This window comes from Mesocricetus auratus, unplaced genomic scaffold (genome assembly GCF_017639785.1).
Source record: "Mesocricetus auratus isolate SY011 unplaced genomic scaffold, BCM_Maur_2.0 Super-Scaffold_6723, whole genome shotgun sequence".
Lineage (NCBI taxonomy): Eukaryota > Metazoa > Chordata > Mammalia > Rodentia > Cricetidae > Mesocricetus > Mesocricetus auratus.
The window spans coordinates 10,826,804-10,844,286 of NW_024429183.1; the positions used below are offsets into that span (position 1 = coordinate 10,826,804).

The 17,483-nt window shown below is 39.6% G+C and overlaps 1 pseudogene; it reads left to right on the forward strand.

The window, feature by feature from the left end:
• Positions 1-16,876: 16,876 nt before the first annotated feature.
• On the forward strand, positions 16,877-17,280 carry LOC101828017 (annotated as a pseudogene).
• The last annotated feature ends 203 nt before the right edge of the window (positions 17,281-17,483 follow it).

The window sequence follows — 17,483 nt, forward strand, 5'->3', positions numbered from 1 at the left end:
GGTGACTTGTGTTTAGTGATTGAGGCAGAGAATGTAATTAGCTCCCATAAGGTTATAGGGAGCGGGACTATTGGGAGGTGTAGCTTTGTTGAAGGAAATGGGTTACGGTGGGAGCTCTTTTGCTTAATCTTCACTCAGTGTCTCAGTCGCTTTCTGTTGCCTTCTGATCAATATGTAGCCAGCACCACATCTGCCTGCATGCCACCATGCTCCCTGCCATGATGGTAATGGACTGAACCTCTGAAACTGTAAGCAAGTCACCCCAATTAAATGATTTCCTTGTAAGAGTGGCCATGGTCATGGTGTCTCTTCATAACAACAGAAACCTTAGCTGAGACAGTGCTAAAAATTTTATGATCCAGGACTTCATTAAAATTAAAACAAAAACAAAGAAATCCACGAAATCAGTAAAAACCACTAAAAAAAGATAAGTGACCAGCTAATATATTCTAAAACTCAGTCATCATATGTTCTTAGGAAGCTGCAAGTGAAACTCCCAAAGTAGGGTCACCACCTACAAGATTTCAATCCCAAAACACTGGCAAATGCTGGCATGTAAACATAACAACAACAAAAACAGAAAATCCTTGCACTTACTGATGGTTAATTAATGATAAGTATTGTCTCCTGACACTTTAGAAGTTTCTGATAAAGTTAGACAAAGCTGTCCACCTGCAACAGTAGCTCTTTGAATATTTCCTCAGCATCTTTCTATTTTTACCTTTTTTTTTTCAGAAAAGGAAAACAAATTTCAGTTTTTATTTTTTTGATCAACAATAATTGGATTGGGATTGCATGTTACACCAATTTCAGTATTCCTTCCTCCCTCCCTCCCCCCCTTCCTCCCTTCCTCCCTCCTCCTTTCCCTCCCTTCCTCCCTTCCTTCTTTCCTTCCTTCCTCTACCCTTTCTCCTTCCTTCCTTCCTTCCTTCCTTCTTTCTTTCTTTCTTTCTTTCTTCCCTTCCTTCTTTCTTTGAGGCAAGCTCTCCCTATGTATCTCTGGATGGCTGACCTAGAACTTGCAGAACAGGCTAGCCTTGGATTCAGTGAGATCATCCTCTTGAGCAGTGGGATTTAAAAACAAGTTCTATTAATCCTTTTCTTTAAACAATTCCAGCATGCCATTTAAGCAGGAAAGCATTGCTTGGGCCATGGGTTATTTTAAAGGTTCCCTCTGCCCTTTACCCAATTCAGTTCCAATGCAGTGGAGCTCTTGGAACTATCTTCTCCTTTATGTGTTATATTTTTGCTATACAGAATCATTTCTATGTGATAAATTTAATAACTTTCTTAAAATAATAACTTTGAATAGTGAAGTAATGAGGAAGTGGTTTGTGTAGTTTTGGAAGAGGGATTAAGAAGCTTAAGCTCAGACGTTTGAGACTAAATTAGATATCAGATCTCAGACAAAGACCTATTTCATAACAACTGTGAGCTTTGAAGTAACTCCCATATTGAGTTGTAAAAGACCTTTTCACCTCCTGAAATAGCCCGTGGTTGCAGATGTCCACCTGTGACTTCCTATCATAATAACCTGCTGGTGGCAAAGCTTGGATTAGAGCAGCCTGTAACTTAGTCATTACTAGCAAATTGACTCCCAGTAATTCTTTTGCCAATTTTACTCTCTCTCTCTCTCTCTCTCTCTCTCTATATATATATATATATATATATATATATATATATATATATAACATTTTTAAATTTAAATTAGAAACAAGGTTTCTTCACATGTCCATTCCAGGTCCCTCTCCGTTTCCCTCCCCTCCCCCGTGCCCTCCCCTCAACCCCCCAATATCCCCTCATTTCCCCAGGGAGGGTGAGGTGAGGCCCTCCATGGAGGTGTCCATAGTCTGTCATTTCATCCAGGGCAGGGCCTAGACCCTCCCCCAAGAGTTCAGTGTAAGAGTGTATCTCTCATTGTTGGAAAGGAGTCTCTTAGATGAAGCAGGTATATCAGAAAACAAACCTGAGCTACATAGCGAGAGCCTGTCATAAAAACAGAAACAAAACAAATGGAAGGAAAAAACAAAAACTACCTCCACAAACTATCTATCACTCTAGGGTTGCACATAGCATCTTTGTTCATAATTGCTGAAACTGCAAGTATTGAATGTCTTTCAATAAATGAACAGTAAGTGAATTGTGGTAGATATACTTAATGAAATGTTACACAGGAATGAAAATGAATGAGATGCTAATTCATGCAAAATCAGATGAATGTCAAATGTATTTTACTATGTGAACTGAGCCAGGATGCAAAGAGTATATGCTATGTTGTTGCACTCCTGTGATATTCAGGGACTGGAGAGGCTGGAAAGGCTGAATGGTTAAGAGCACATTTCCTTAAAGAGTACTACTAGGCTAGGTTCCCAGGGCCCACACAGTGGCTCACAACCATTTATAATTCCAGTTCCAGGGAATCTGATACTCTCTTTTGAATTCTGTGGGTACTGTACTCATGTAGTTCACATACACACATGTGGGTAAAGCATTCATAAATAAAACTATGACATTTAGGGACATTTGGAAAACTAGCCAAGAGATTTCAGAGATTTGGATAGGAACTAGTGAGTGACCGGGGAAAGCACATGGTCAAAACTTTAGATGGTGGGTCTGTACTCCTGTGTATACACTAAGGTCATAAGCTCCAAATCATAAAAACTGAGTCTCAATCACTGTTCTATTGCTGTGAAGACACACTGTGACCTTGGAAACTCTTATAAACAGAAGCATTTAATTGGGACTGGCTTATAGTTCAGAGGTTTAGTCTGTTGTCACCATTGTGGCACACAGGCCAACATGGGACTGGAAAAGCAGCTGAGGGTTCTGCATCCTGACCCATAGGCAGCAGAAAGAGAGAGACTCTAGGCCTGACTTGGCCTTTATACCCCAAAGCCCACCTCCACTGACATACTTCCTCCAACACAGCGGCACCTACTCCAACAAGGGCACACGTCCTAATTCCTCTCAACTAGTGCCATTCCTTGATGACTAAGCATTCAAATATATGAGACTGTGGGGGCCATTCTTATTCAACCATCACACTGGCCATGTGACAGAAACAAATAAAACAGGATGTTTGGGATCCCAGGATGGAATATGAAGAAAGCCTCCAATAGCCTCACAGGAATAAACAGACAGAAACATTATATGACTAAGGAAACACTGGAAAAAGTTGTATAAATGGAAACTTTTCTCTGACTCTCTGGTCCCACTGGACTAGAATTTTTTCAGTCTGTTCCTAAATAACCACGAAGAGGCTTAATATCAGTTATAACTGTGTGGCCAACGGCTCAGACTTCTTACTGACTGCTCTAATGATAAATTAACCCATTTCTATCAGTTTATATTTTACCATGAGGCTCATGGCTGCTTCCCAAGTGGTTACATGGGGTCCCTTCTACTCCACCTTCTTTCTCTGTCTTTGTGTGGATTTTCCACCTGGCTTTACTCTACTTGGCCATTGGCCGAAACAGCTTTATTCATCAGCCAATAAAAGCAACACATATGCACAGCATACAGAAGGACATACCACATCAAAAAATGTTTTGATTAGAACTTGTAAAGTTAACTGGGTGTCCTAATGTGTGTGGTGTTATACCTGGTAAATATATTTCTCATGAGGGTATGCATTAATTTTGGAAATCTTTTACATGTACTAGAGTTGAGACAGTATTTAAATATGAGACAAATGTTGGGGAAGTTTGTTTTACTGAAGAATAAAATATTAACTTAGTAATATTCAAAGTCAGAATGGGTACTATCTTATCTGAATGAAGTTAGATACACCACTGTACAACACATACATACATATATGCGTGTTTATAAACAGTTAAGTAGATTGTTAGCTATATGTGAGGGTAGCATTAAGTATCTATATGGTACACAGATTTTTCTCTGTGAGGGCCTTTTAGAATCAACCAAGATGAACATCTGTGAGCACCCCAATTATCCCCCACTGGAGAAATAACCGGTTTTATTGATTTAGACCAAAGGTTAAACATGGATAAAATGAAGAAATAAAATAAAGGGTTGGGATAAGATATGTGAAGGAGCCTATTTAAAACTGAAATAAAACCAACCAAATGCTATAACGATTTGAACCATAAAGTAAATAGCAGGGTATTGCATGATAAGCCAAAGTAAATACTCATGTGCCATACTGAGATAAATAAATAATTGAACAGATAAATGTATGAGAATAAACTTTCATACTAATGTAATCAAAATAATATATGTGGACAGCCCCCCTTCCTGGTGGTGAAATGTGTGCTCCCCATCCTTTATTGCCACTGAATGCAGATTAGACTTGGTCACTTCCCCTAGGAGAGCAGACAGAGAAAGTCAAGAAGTTTTTAGATTAGGGATACCTGCAAACCTTGCCTTACAAAAGCTAATGTCATTGATAAGATAACATTGGGGTGACGCATTCCTCACTTGGAAGTGATAAAGTATTCTTGTGGTTGTCTCCTTCCAAACACATGGCTCAGAGATAATTACGAGGAAAATGTCTGGACCCCTTCACTGGGGGACATTCAACAGAAGCTCTGCAGTTCTCCCAAGATTGAAATTCACAATAACTGAAGAACTGTTCATATCAGAGAGAACTGGAGAGACAGGAGGACCAAATGTGATGTACATTCCTGGGTGGGAGCCCAGAACAGAAAATGAGCATTCATGATGGGGGAATGATCGGAATGAAACCAGGGCTCTGTTGATCCTGAGATTTCAATGTCAGTTAGGCACCATCACATAAAATATTAATAATAATGAGGGAATCAGAATATGAGAGCTGCCTGCTATGATGCCCCAGCTTTACTGAGCACCTTTTAGGACTTGCATACTACTAATACATGTTCTTTTTGAAAAGGAGACTAATATTTCCACATTTAAAATAAAGCATCTTTTTGGAGAGTATATATTCTGCACGTGATAATCAAAGGAAAACAGTCTATCCAAAAGGACCACACATTTCTGTTAATGAGCCATGGAAATCACCGTGTAACAGAAATATTTCTGACCTCCAATCCTAAAGAAACCATAAAAAAGGATCCCAGATCTCATTATCTTCATATAAAATGAGTTATCATGCAGGATTTCTTTTATTTAGAGCAGATGGTGTTTCATATTTCTTCCTTGAAATTCTTAATTTCGCTAGCTAGGCTATTCTTGAATTTAATTGGGAGAAAAGACTTAGAGTGCCCTAACTAAGCCCAAGAAGTGTTGGTGAGTCCCCCAGTCACACCACATGGAATATGAGAGCTATTTTTACTGTGGTAGGTGGCTGACTTGCTCTGAAAATATTAAAGCTCAAAATAAGCTCAGTCCTAAAAAGCTAAGGGGTATAATGCTATTTTGGGTTTGTTCATGGAGAGGATGCTACAACTAAAATTCATAGCATGCTTAGCCTCCACATAACAGGGACATAAAACTCTAAATAATTACAATGAAATAATGTTAGATGTGGTGTTACATCAAGAAACACTACAGTATATAAAAGTGTGATCTCTACCACAAGGAAAATGCCAATTACCTTCCTTGTAGTTCTAGAGTGTAATGTGCAATAAGTAGGTCAGGTGAATGGATGATAGAATGTGTACTTTTGATCCATCAATAGTATTTCATAGAACCTGTGATGAAATTTAATTGCATGCATTTGTTAAATATATCAAAGTAATTAAGATTTTCTATTTGGAAAACACAGCTTCTATGTTAGTGTTTTTCCTCTCTCATGCCAATATTCTTGTATTGGGCGTGGAATCCATTTCATTAGCAGAAGGTGAACCCTGAGAGGGGAACAGCTGGAGTGCAGAATCAAGAAGCTTCAGTGGCAAATAAATAAATAAGTACGGAAATAAAATCAAGCCTCGTGCTAATTTATTCAATTGCAGAGCCTTGTTGATTCTGAACAGTTTAAGTTATATTTTATCTTATTTTGGGGAACATTTCAACTGAGGAAAACAGAGACAATTATGGTGATAGCGAGTTTTCCCATTTTAAATAGTTAAGCTGAGTCAGTTAAGAGAAGTTTGCAGCAACACACTGCTTGAGGGGAGCTTGTGAACAGGAAAAAACTGCATTTCTCTGGTCTCTTGCATCTAATCTATTCTTCTACTAAAAGGTAAATTTGACATTCTTCCAACTACCACTAAAACTGTCAGAAAATCCTTTAAAATTGCATTTAAAAAATCAATAGTGCCCCTTCACATCTTTTAAATTGGTCAATTTTGATTTCCTTGTTCCCTGAAACACTGTGGAATTCACTTGTATATAGATGGCCTAAGCCAGTCATTATGAAAGTCATTAAAAACAGACATCACATTTAGAGAGTTAGATATTGTAAGGCTGTATTAAAATGTGTCCTTAGGTGCCCTTAGGAGGAAGTATTATACAGTTCCTTGAATGTAGCTACCATCTGCTGGATCAAGGCCGACTAATTTATATACGGTGTATGTTTGGTTTAAAATGCAGTATTCCAAGCACACAATCATATTTTTTAAACAAAACAAGAAAACCATATGTGATTTCCAGCCTACAAAAGGTTGTAAACACTGTCCTGTCCTGGAGTTTGGGACATTGGGAAGGACTGATTCTTTCCTTTTGTCTAACTTAGAAAACTCCTGATGGGAACTGATAGTTTTTTCTCTCTTATTTGGCAAGTGATGCATATCCTCCCCAACTCAACAGGATATTGTTTGTTTGCACAGAGATGATACATGTACCATTTATTTTACAAGTTAAACTTATTTCAAGTTAAATTCCAATTAATTTCCTCTTGGGATTCTAAGGTGGGGAGGCATTTCCAACATTCACTATTGTGAAAAAAATGATTAATTTTGCCATGTAGAGTGGGTTATGCTTTAAATTGGAAATGAGCAGCAGACACAGAAAGAGTCTATTTTTAAAGAAACATTCTTATTCTGAAGCAACTATATATTCATGTTTGTGTAAGATGCAAATTAATAATGAATGGAAACATAAATAATATATGACAGATGTATGTAATCTACAAGCACACCTCTGTCAAATTGTTCTAGATGCCCTTAAATATCATTATCATTCTACTTGGAGAGAATTATTAGCTTATGCACTCTGTACTCTACCATTGTCAGGTTAAAAGAAAACCAAAGTCCATGTTTAGTCTGGGATCTTTGCTCTATTTAGTGAAGTGTTCTTGGCAGAGGACTATAGCCTAAGGCCTTCAGGTAGGTGAAGAGTGATGTACATGGCACCCAATACCTGTGAAGAATTGCACACATGCAAAGCTGGAGTATTCTCCAGAGAGCCAAGGAAAAGGCTGCTGACTTTTTCATGGGTTCTTTTCACTAGATGAGTCACGTAGATGATTTGGGGGACTGGAAAATCGTCTCATATTCTAAACGCAATCCCACTGTCTTCTTGAGTGAGACAAAACCCATTTCCTCTGAATACCTGGACCCTATGGAGAAGGAGGAAGCCACAGGTGCTGCTCACCCTATCTTTCTGTGTGTTCCATGAAGGAGGCCTGAGGCCACCATGACATTTCCAATGCCAACTTATCATGCAACAAAAATAACAGATCTTTGCATGAAGAAGAGTAGTGACGGCCTCTGAAAACATCATGGTGATTAGCAAAGGAAAGGTGTCACATGCTTAAAGAGTTTCTAACTGGGAACCATCTAGAATGATCAGAACCAACCACTGATGCTTCTCAGCCATTGTTGGCATTCTGAGGCTGCTTGAAACTCTGATGGCCGGAGGTTTTGCATCCCTAATTCCACTAAAACTGCATTAATAATAAATGTAGAAATAACTAGTCTATTCATTTATATTGGATGAATAGTCACCCAGAGCCATGAAGAACTGGGTCTGAGAGCCAGGGTCAATGTCTGTGACAACAAGCCTTGGGCAGATCTTAGATTTTCACCCTATTCTGCTGCTGTGAGCCCCTGCTCAGTGTATAGGGAGCCCTCCCACCTACTTCCCTTCAGCAAACCCTGTGACTTTCAGGGGACACTGTGGACTTCCAGAAGGCCTTGTCTGCAGGTGTCCTCATGCACCACTATCACAGCAATGGCTTCGGTTTAGATGAACAAATCTTGCTGCAATACTTACTGTCTGCTACTCAAGGGCCATCTTACCACCCTTTCAGGATTATTAACACAATGTTACAATGAAAAGCATGCATTCCCCATTTTTGAGTCTTTTTGCAAAATGCCTGTTAAAAAGCGGCCTACGATGCCCTAACAACTCGTTAGAAAATAAATTTTAGGGAATAAGTTTTACTTGACTTGTTTTAAAAAAAAAAGCTTTACAAAATATGTTGTCTCACCCATGTAGAAAGGACAGCAAATTGGCTCTGACTCAGAATGCCTGGAGAGTCAGTTGACTTAGGCATCCAGGGATTTTTTTTTCTGAGATACATTTTGATGCCTTAAATATAGTTGGCTACTCATTACTGTTAGTGTTTGTGTAGCCCAAGACATGCAAAAACCATGCAAACTCAAATTATAGCCCATGGTGCAAGAAGAAGCACTGAACAACAACAACAAAATACTTCCTTGTTGGTTGCTTCTGATATTAAATATTTCTATACAATCATGGTTATTTTATATGTATGGGTGACTTGTATGCATTGTGTATATGTGGAACATTTGCATGTCTTGTGTCTGCAGAGGTCAGAAGAGAGCACTGGATTCCCTGCAACTAGAATTATGAATGGTTGTGAGCTACCATGTGAACTCCAGGGATAGAATACAGATCTTCTGAAAGAGCAGCCAGTGCTCTTTTTTAAAAAAACATTTATTTATTTTTATTTTATGTGCACAAGTGTTATGACTACATGCATGTTCATGTACCACATGCATGCAGCTTCTGAGGTCAGAAAAAGGTGTCAGGTCCTCTGGACCAAGAGTTGCATATGATTGTGAGCTACCATATGAGTGCCAAAATCTGAAACTGTGTCCTTTGGAAGAGAAGCCAGTACTCCTACTGCCAAGCCATCTCTTCAGTCCTTAGCTATTTTCGTTTTACCAAGAGCTTAGTTAGCAAAGAGTCTTGTTTGTCCGCTCATTTGTTTCAATAAATAAGTCTGTGAACACCAGTCTATAGAGTGAGTTGAGAACTAAAAAATTCAAAACAAAATGTATATCATGATTAGAAAAGATGAACTATATTGTTTATAATATATGTTATCCAGGATTATATATTAAAAAATTTTCTATTCATCAAAAAGTATAATGTGCTATTCAGCAATGAGAATAAATGGGCTAGAAAGAGGTACATGATGCGGGCAAACCACTCAGGATAGCAATCTCTTGATAATACCACAGAAGATGTACACTGTGGCTTTAAGCTGAATAAAAGGAATGACTAATTTATGTTGGTGAAAATCAGTGTCAAATCCCTTCATGAAGGTGTTTGCATACTGACAATAATGTGATTGCATACTCAAAACTTCTTCACCTTTCTGACTGCATGCTAAAAGTCAACCAAACAATTGTGACCAATGTCAATAAAAATAAAGAGCAACAAGGAACAACAATGAAAAAGACCTCAGTATGAAGGTCTAATCCTCAAACCCACCACCATTCTTTCTTCTCCCTTATTCCCCTTCTCACTGGCCAATAACTCTCTCTAGTGGCGATAAATCAGTGGCTCACTAAGTTCTACCCTATAGAGAGTACAGTCGCTCTTCATAGGTAGCTTGATTTCAGAAATGGTAAAGCTTTGTTCTTATATGTCCTGGGTATTTTTCTCACATCTTTTCATGTTCCATAATTATTTAGGAAAATGGACATTTTGAATAATATATCTTGACCCTGCTGAAATCCTGTCTTTTCTGTGGGGATAATTTGTTGACACTGTTGCTTTGCTATTTGTTCACTGAATAACTTCCCCCATCAGTTCTCTATAGTCTGTATTCTGTAGGTTCTGGAATCTGTTTCATCAGTCTGGTGCCCAGCAACTGATTTCCCAGTTTTCCTCAGTGTTTGGCAGCAGTGAGTCTCCTAGTTTCTGTTGCAGGGCTTTGTGTACATGGTTTTCTTTTGGAGTCTGTGAGGAAATTTTCCAGGATCCTTCAAATCTTTGGATGTTCAGGTCCTTTACATAAAACATCATAATGTGTCTACATAGCCTGTACATGTACCCATCCTTAGTAACTGCAATACCCAGTAGAAACCAAACGCCTGTAATATCCAGTAGAAGTCAATTGTGCAATGAAAATGCTAGGAAAATGTCTGTATGTGTTTAACATGAACACAGCTTTTTCAGTTTTTAACTTCTTGGTACAAGCAGAGCCCATAGATACACAAAAGTGACTACAATAAGAAATGCATCCAACAAATGGACAGTTGCTAACTCAGCTTTAACCCTCATCTTCAGCTTATTTAGAGCCTCAAGGTCACACAGAAGTCACAATCCAGTGTCTCCAGAGGTCACAATGCAATGCCTTTTCCAGTGTCTCTAGAGGTTACAATGCAATGCCTTTTCCAGTGTCTCTAGAGGTCACAATGCATTGTCTTTTCCAGTATCTCCAGAGGTCACAATGCAGTACCTTTTCCAGTGTCCAGAGGTCACAACGCAATGCCTTTCCCAGTGTCTCCAGAGGTCACAATGCAATGCCTTTTCCTGTGTCTCCAGAGGTCACAATGAAGTACCTTTTTGAGTGTTTCCCAAGCATACACACAATGCATACAATTCTGTGGTATCCTAGATCACCTCCTAATCAGAGTGGTTTCTATAGAACAACAGGTTAGCCACACAGTAGCAACTTCCTGGTGATGATAATTTGGGCACTTCTAACCATGTTCTATTCAATGTGGTCTCCAATGCTGGCTCACTGCAGTTTGCCAGACCTATCTTTAAGGTTGTTATGTAATCTGGGAAGAGGGTGGGCAATAGAAAGTTTCAAGAGTGGTCTTAGTATACTGAAATGGCTCTGTTCCTTGGACTACCCCCTTTTCTAAGTCTCCAGAATTCTGAAAAGCTTTGCCTCGTGATTTTTTCCAGCTTTTATTTATTATTTTATCATGAATTTATAAAAATTTATTGAGAATTTCATGTAGGCACATAACGTGTTCTATCAAATCTAGTCCCACTCCCTCCCCTCCAACTCTTCCCATATCCCCACCACCAGTACTCTCCCCTCCCAATTTCATTTTAAAACTCACTGAGTACATGTATGTACATGGGTGTAGCGCCATTTACTGGAGTATCGGTATTCTCTCTGATACCACATCTCAGAAGAAAAGTGACTGAACCCTCCCAGCAGCCAGCAAGTGTCAATTGCTCCTCTGCCATTGGAAGTTGGTCAGCCCCTCCTCCACCCATTCAGGACCTCTTGTTCCACTCAAAATTGGATTTTGGTTTAATTCCCTCAACAATTTTTGTCCTGACTGATGCCACCATGGACCATATAATAATGGTGTTTAAATCATGGTTGTAACCCTATTTCTTTACATTCTGCATGGTTGTTTATTGTTCAGTCAGAGGATACCATTACCCATACTATTCCATTTTGTTGAATAAAGTGACAGATAGTTTTGTCTGGGGTCTGTGGGGGGATAAGGCTGAAAAAAATCATAGACTTTCATTCTTAGCAGCAGCACACAGTCATCCCCAGCTAATCAATATTTGTCCCATTTGATAAAAGATCCATAACAACAGAATTGTGTTTGTGTTCTGTGATTTGAAGTGGATATATCATCTCAATTTGCACAGCTTTTCTCCTTTTTTGATAAACATTTATAAAATGTTTTTGATGTCTAGTTGGTCTTTTCTTGCTTTCATTCTTTCCAGGTTTTAATGCAGAAACAAAGCCTATTCTGCCTGTAGTCTCACGATTCTTGAACACCAGACTCATGGCTGAGAGGCCAACAGGAGACTGATCCAGACTCCATGAATGTAGTGTCAGTGAGGAGGCCTCAGAAATCTGGGGCCTTGGGTAGTAGATCAGTGTCTACCATGGCATGCAAATGAACTTTGGGTAGTAGATCAGTGTTTACCATGGCATGCAAATGAACTTTGTGAGCCCATTCCACATGGAGGGATGCTCTCTCAGTCTGGACACATGGGAAAGGGCCTAGATCCTGCCATGGATGAAATGACAGACTGTGAAGATCCCCCAAGGAGGACCTCACCCTCCCTGAAGAATGATGTGGCGATTGGGTAGGTGGTTGGGGGGGCTGGTGAAGGGACAAGGGAGGAGAGGTGGGAGGGGGAGCTGGGATTGACATGTGAAGCATGCATGTTTCTAATTTAAATAAAAACATATATTGAGGAAAAATTATAAAATATTTGATAGGACGGTATGTGTCAAAGCTTGAAGGAGGTTCTCATGGATGGATACGACCAAGATACATTGTAAACATGTTTAAAATTTTCAAAAATTAAAAAAGAATATGATAAAATGAAAGAAATAAGTCCAAAGTAATTGTGATTAAAATATCTTACAAAATTACAAAATATAGGATAATGTCAGATATACTTTGGGAACTTAAGACCAATGGAAGACTGGAGACTGCAATTCATTGGTGAAATGATTGCTTAGCACATGCTAAGGATTGAGGTTCTATTTCTAGAACCCAACTAACAAGTTATGATGGCTTGAATGAAAATAGTCTTTATGTGTTGAATGTTGGGTTCCCAGATGATGGACATGTTTGAAAAGATTAGGAGCTATGGCCTTGTTGGAGAAAACATGTCACTGGGGATGTGATTTTAAATTTCCAAAGATCACAAAATTCTCTCTACCTCTTGCTTGTAGATAAGATGTAAGCTCTCAGCAACTGCTCCAGTGTCATTCCTGTCTGCAGGTCACCATGTCCTCTGCCATGGGCTAAGTCTTTGACAGTGTGAGCCCCAAATAAACACTTCTTCCATTGCCATGGAGTCTTATCACAGCAATAGAAGTAAGGCACAAATAAGCTTATAAGCAAACCCTATAAGCTTAGGAACATTTGAATTGGACCCAGACTTTTGTTCTCAATCTTACAAATTCCTATGACATTCTTAAGGTGGAATGCATAGTGTGTATTCAACAGTCTAATATCCCATCAAGGCTGTCGAGAAATGCTTCGTTTTTGTTGCCTTCTTTCTCCAGTTGTGCTGACAGAAAAACTTCTAGAGGACAGTATCTGACAGCAGCTCCTCTCTGGGTCCGCTACTTTCCCACCAAGTCTGGTGATGGAGAGGAAACAGAGGATCTTATGACAGCAGAGCTCCAACTTAGAGGACACTGGTGCCAACTGGCTTCACTCTCTTCAGGCCCAAATGATGCAGAGAGCAGATTTACTCTCTCATGGGTGCTTCCTTGACTTCCTCAGAACGCCTCCTGTCTATCAATCTGTTGGCTGCATTCTGCTGTAATCCCTTGATATTTTCTGTAACATCCCTTACCACACACACCTCTCTCATCCTTCAGGTTTAGAGAAAGGTTAAGCCACACAGATGCTCAGTCAAATTCCATCTTCCTCCTATGAAATGTACTTGCTCAGGGACCAAAATAAACCCACGCTGATTTTTGCTACATCCAATTCCACATCTGATTTGGAGGAAGGAAATGTGCACACGCTTGGTCCCCTATTCAAAGAAACTGCTGCAGTTCCCTAGCTGATGATTTTTGTTGTAGCTTTCCTCTTTATCCTTTTAAGCTTTTATGATAGTTCTTTTTTTACTACTAATGTATTTTCATAAACAGTTACATTTTTATGTGGTGTGTGTGTGTGTGTGTGTGTGTAAAACACATGGAGATGAGAAGGCAACTAGCAGGAGTCAGTTCTCTCCTTCCACCATGTGAGTTGATCCCAGGAATTGAACTCAGGTAATTGAGTTTTGCAGCAAGCACCTTTACCCACTGAGTCATCTCATAGAATTATTTTGAAGTTGATTTGGGTTTTGATTTATAGAGGTAAGAATCAGACCCATTGTATTTTTCACTTCCAGGAATCTTTTTTTTCCCGAAATAGGGTTTCTCTGTAGCTTTGGAGCCTGTCCTGAAACTCGCTCTGTAGACCAGGCTGGCCTCGAACTCACAGAGGTCTGCCTGCCTCTGTCTCCTGAGTGCTGGGATTAAAGGTGTGCGTCACTAACCCCCGGCACACTTCCAGGAATCTTAAAGTAAACTTCTCATGTGGCTTCAATGAAGTCTCACTTTCTTTTTTTAAATCTTTTATTTTTTAAATTCATTTTACATACCAATAACAGTCCCCCTCCTTCCTCTCCTCCTCTCTCCCACCCCTCAACCCATCCCCATCCACTCCTTAGAAAGGTTAAGGGCCCCATGGCACTTTCAGTTGAGGCATACCAGGTCCCTCCCTGCCCCACATCAAGGTTGATCAAGGCATCCCAACATGTGCTCACTTTTACCATTGAGGTAAAGAGGCAAACACCCACCCATGCACTCATACACCCACTAGCCTCGCTCAGACCCTCCTTCCCCTGTGCATTGGTAAGGAAGACAGCACATATTTGTCAGAAGACATTCTCTTCTTAAAAATTTATTCTTTGTCCTTAAAATTCCTCATAATTTGCTACCCTCAAATTAACTGTGAATCATTTCTTTTTGAAATTCACATCTTAGTCTAGCTTATAAGACGCTGTATTATATAGTGTGTTGCATATCTGGACCTCTCCATCAAAACCTCCAATATACTGTCATTGACCTTGAGGGGACATAGAAATAATAAATTTGACAAAACATATCTAGGTATATATAACTGAGCAGGAAATTACTTCCATATGGTTAGAAAACATTTCAGAAATTTAAACCTTATATCAAAACCTGGTTTGTATCAGTTGTTGAATCTGAAAACACAGTTGTGATGTTGAGGTCATTAAATCAATTAGTCTTTATCTTTTTATCTAAAATACAGCCCTAAAAACGCAAGCAAAAATTAAATCATTCTTTTCCATACCTCCTCACAACTTCAATTAAAATAAGTGCAGGTGCTGAATCAGCCATGAGTTTTATCTCTATTCAAACTGGCTTTTCAACTTGCTGTGTTGCCCACTACCATCTTTCTCCCACGGTCTCCAGCGGGGATTCCTCTTCCTTTTGGACCTCTGTTTGAACTGGTTTTTAATTATTTGGATAAGATTCACACCAAGACTGAAAGCAAATGATGTACTGTCTCTGCGTTCCCTTGACAATCAACTTTCTCCACCCTGCTTTCATGCTCAGCTAAAAAGGCAGATTTAATTAGTGAAAATCACGAGCAACTCTGAACAAAACACTTACTTCCAACCTTTTGTGAATCTTTAAAAGATTAAGTTAACAAGCTAGCTTTGTGAGCAAGAATTTAAGCCAGTAAAGGCTGTGTAATTTATTCGATATTTTTCTATGTTCTCCTCTATCTAAGCTAATTTATCTTAAAGTTCTCCCAGCGATGGTCCTCAGTTATGTATAAAATAAACAAAGTAATTCCACTGCCTAAAACAAAGTAATTCAAATGCATAAGTTCTGTCTCATATGATGTATTGCTCTAGCCCCCAACATGTAGACAATATATTGAGATGATATCTTCTGGTTGAGACTCTTCCCAATATATTTATTTGTTTCTTTCTCTGTCTTCTCTCTTCATAGCTCCTAATTAGTATTTTTCTTCCAAAACAATATTCTTTTGTGGAGTGAAATGAATTTATAAATTCTATATAAAATTTTTTGATAGTCTTTGGACTTGATCTTATCAGAAGGTCTAGAATCCAGTCTTGGAGGAGGCAGTAATGACCCTAATGGTCAATTCTCCAAGGAATTATGGATCCTGTTGTGTTTATCACAGAACATTTTCAGTTTTTATTCTTTTTACATACCAACCACAATTCCCCCTCCCTCCCCTCCTCCCCCTATCTCCCCACCCCCACCATTGTCCACCCCTCAGAGATAGTAAAGCCTCCCATGAGGATTCACCGAAGTCTGGCACATGAAGTTGAGGAAGGACCAAGCCTCTCCCACCATCAAGTCTGAGCAAGGTATCCCACCATAGGGAATGGGCTCCAAAAAGCCAGCTCATGCACCAGGGATAAATCCTCGTCCCACTGCCAGGGGCCCAAAAAAAAAAAACCACCAAGCCACACAACTGTCACCCACATTCAGAAGGGCATAGTTCACCCCATCCAGGCTCCCCAGCTGTCAGTCCAGGTTCTATGAGCTTCTACTAGCTCAAGTCTGCTGTCTCTGTGACTTTCCCCATCACAATCTTGACCCTCCTTGCTCATGCAATCCCTCCTCCCTCTCTTCAACTGGACACCACCACCACCTCCCAGTGCTTGGTTGTGGATCTCTGCATCTGCTTCTATCAATTACTGGACAAAGGTTCGATGATGACAATTGCAGAATTGCAGTAGCCACCAGAAAGAACAAATTTTTGTAATAGGAAATACTTAATATTAGCTTAAGGATCTGTCAAAAAACTATCATATTAATACAATGTAGCATATAACACTCTGTCACCATTCACGCCAAGAGTTTCCATTGTATACTTGTGTGTGTGTATGTATGTGTGTGTGTGAGTGACTGTGTATGTGTGTGTATTCAACTGGTTAAATAAGGGCAACTGTGCCAATTATTCCTTTGGATCCTCTATAAAATTTTTAAATGATGCTTTAACAAGTAACCTTAGGGCTGTTGAGATGGCTCAGCAGGTAGGGGCTATCTGCCACCAAGTCTGACAATCTTGGTTCAATCACTGGGATGTATATACTTGAAGGAGATTAAACCAATTCCCACAAGTTTTTCTTTGACTTATTTATACATCAGTGCCCCTTCCACATACCCAAATAAATGAGTTAAAATGTAATAAAAATACACTAAGGAGTGTTCGCAGCCATCGCTATCGCCTCTCGCTCCAGGCTCCAGCTGAAGGAGCAGGGGCGTGAGTAAGGAGGTGCTCATACCATGGCTCCTACAAAGCAGACTGCCAGGTGGGAAAGTACCCAGAAAACAACTGGCTACAAAAGCCACTCGCAAGAGTGCACCCTCTACTGGAGGGGTGAAGAAACCTCATCGTTACAGGCTTGGTACTGTGGCACTCCGTGAAATCAGATGCTATCAGAAATCCAACTGAACTTCTGATTCTTCGCAAGCTCCCCTTCCATCGTCTGGTGAGAGAAATTGCTCGGGACTTCAAAACAGAACTGGTCTTCCAGAGCACAGCTATTGGTGCTTTGCAGGAGGAAAGTGAGGCCTATCTGGTTGACCTATTTAAAGATACCAACCTGTGTGCTATCCATGCCAAACGTGTGACAATTATGCCAAAAGATATCCAACTAGCATGCTGCATACATGGAGAACGTGTTTAAGAGTCCACTATGAGGGGAAACATTTCATTTTCAAAAATTTGTTTCCTCTTCTTCCTGCTATCAGTAGTTCTGAATGTTAGATATTTTTTCCATGGGGCCAAAAGGTACCTAAATATATGATTGTGAGTGGAAAAATAGGGGACAGAAATCAGGTATTGGCAGTTTTTCCATTTTCATTTGTGTGTGAATTTTTAATATAAATG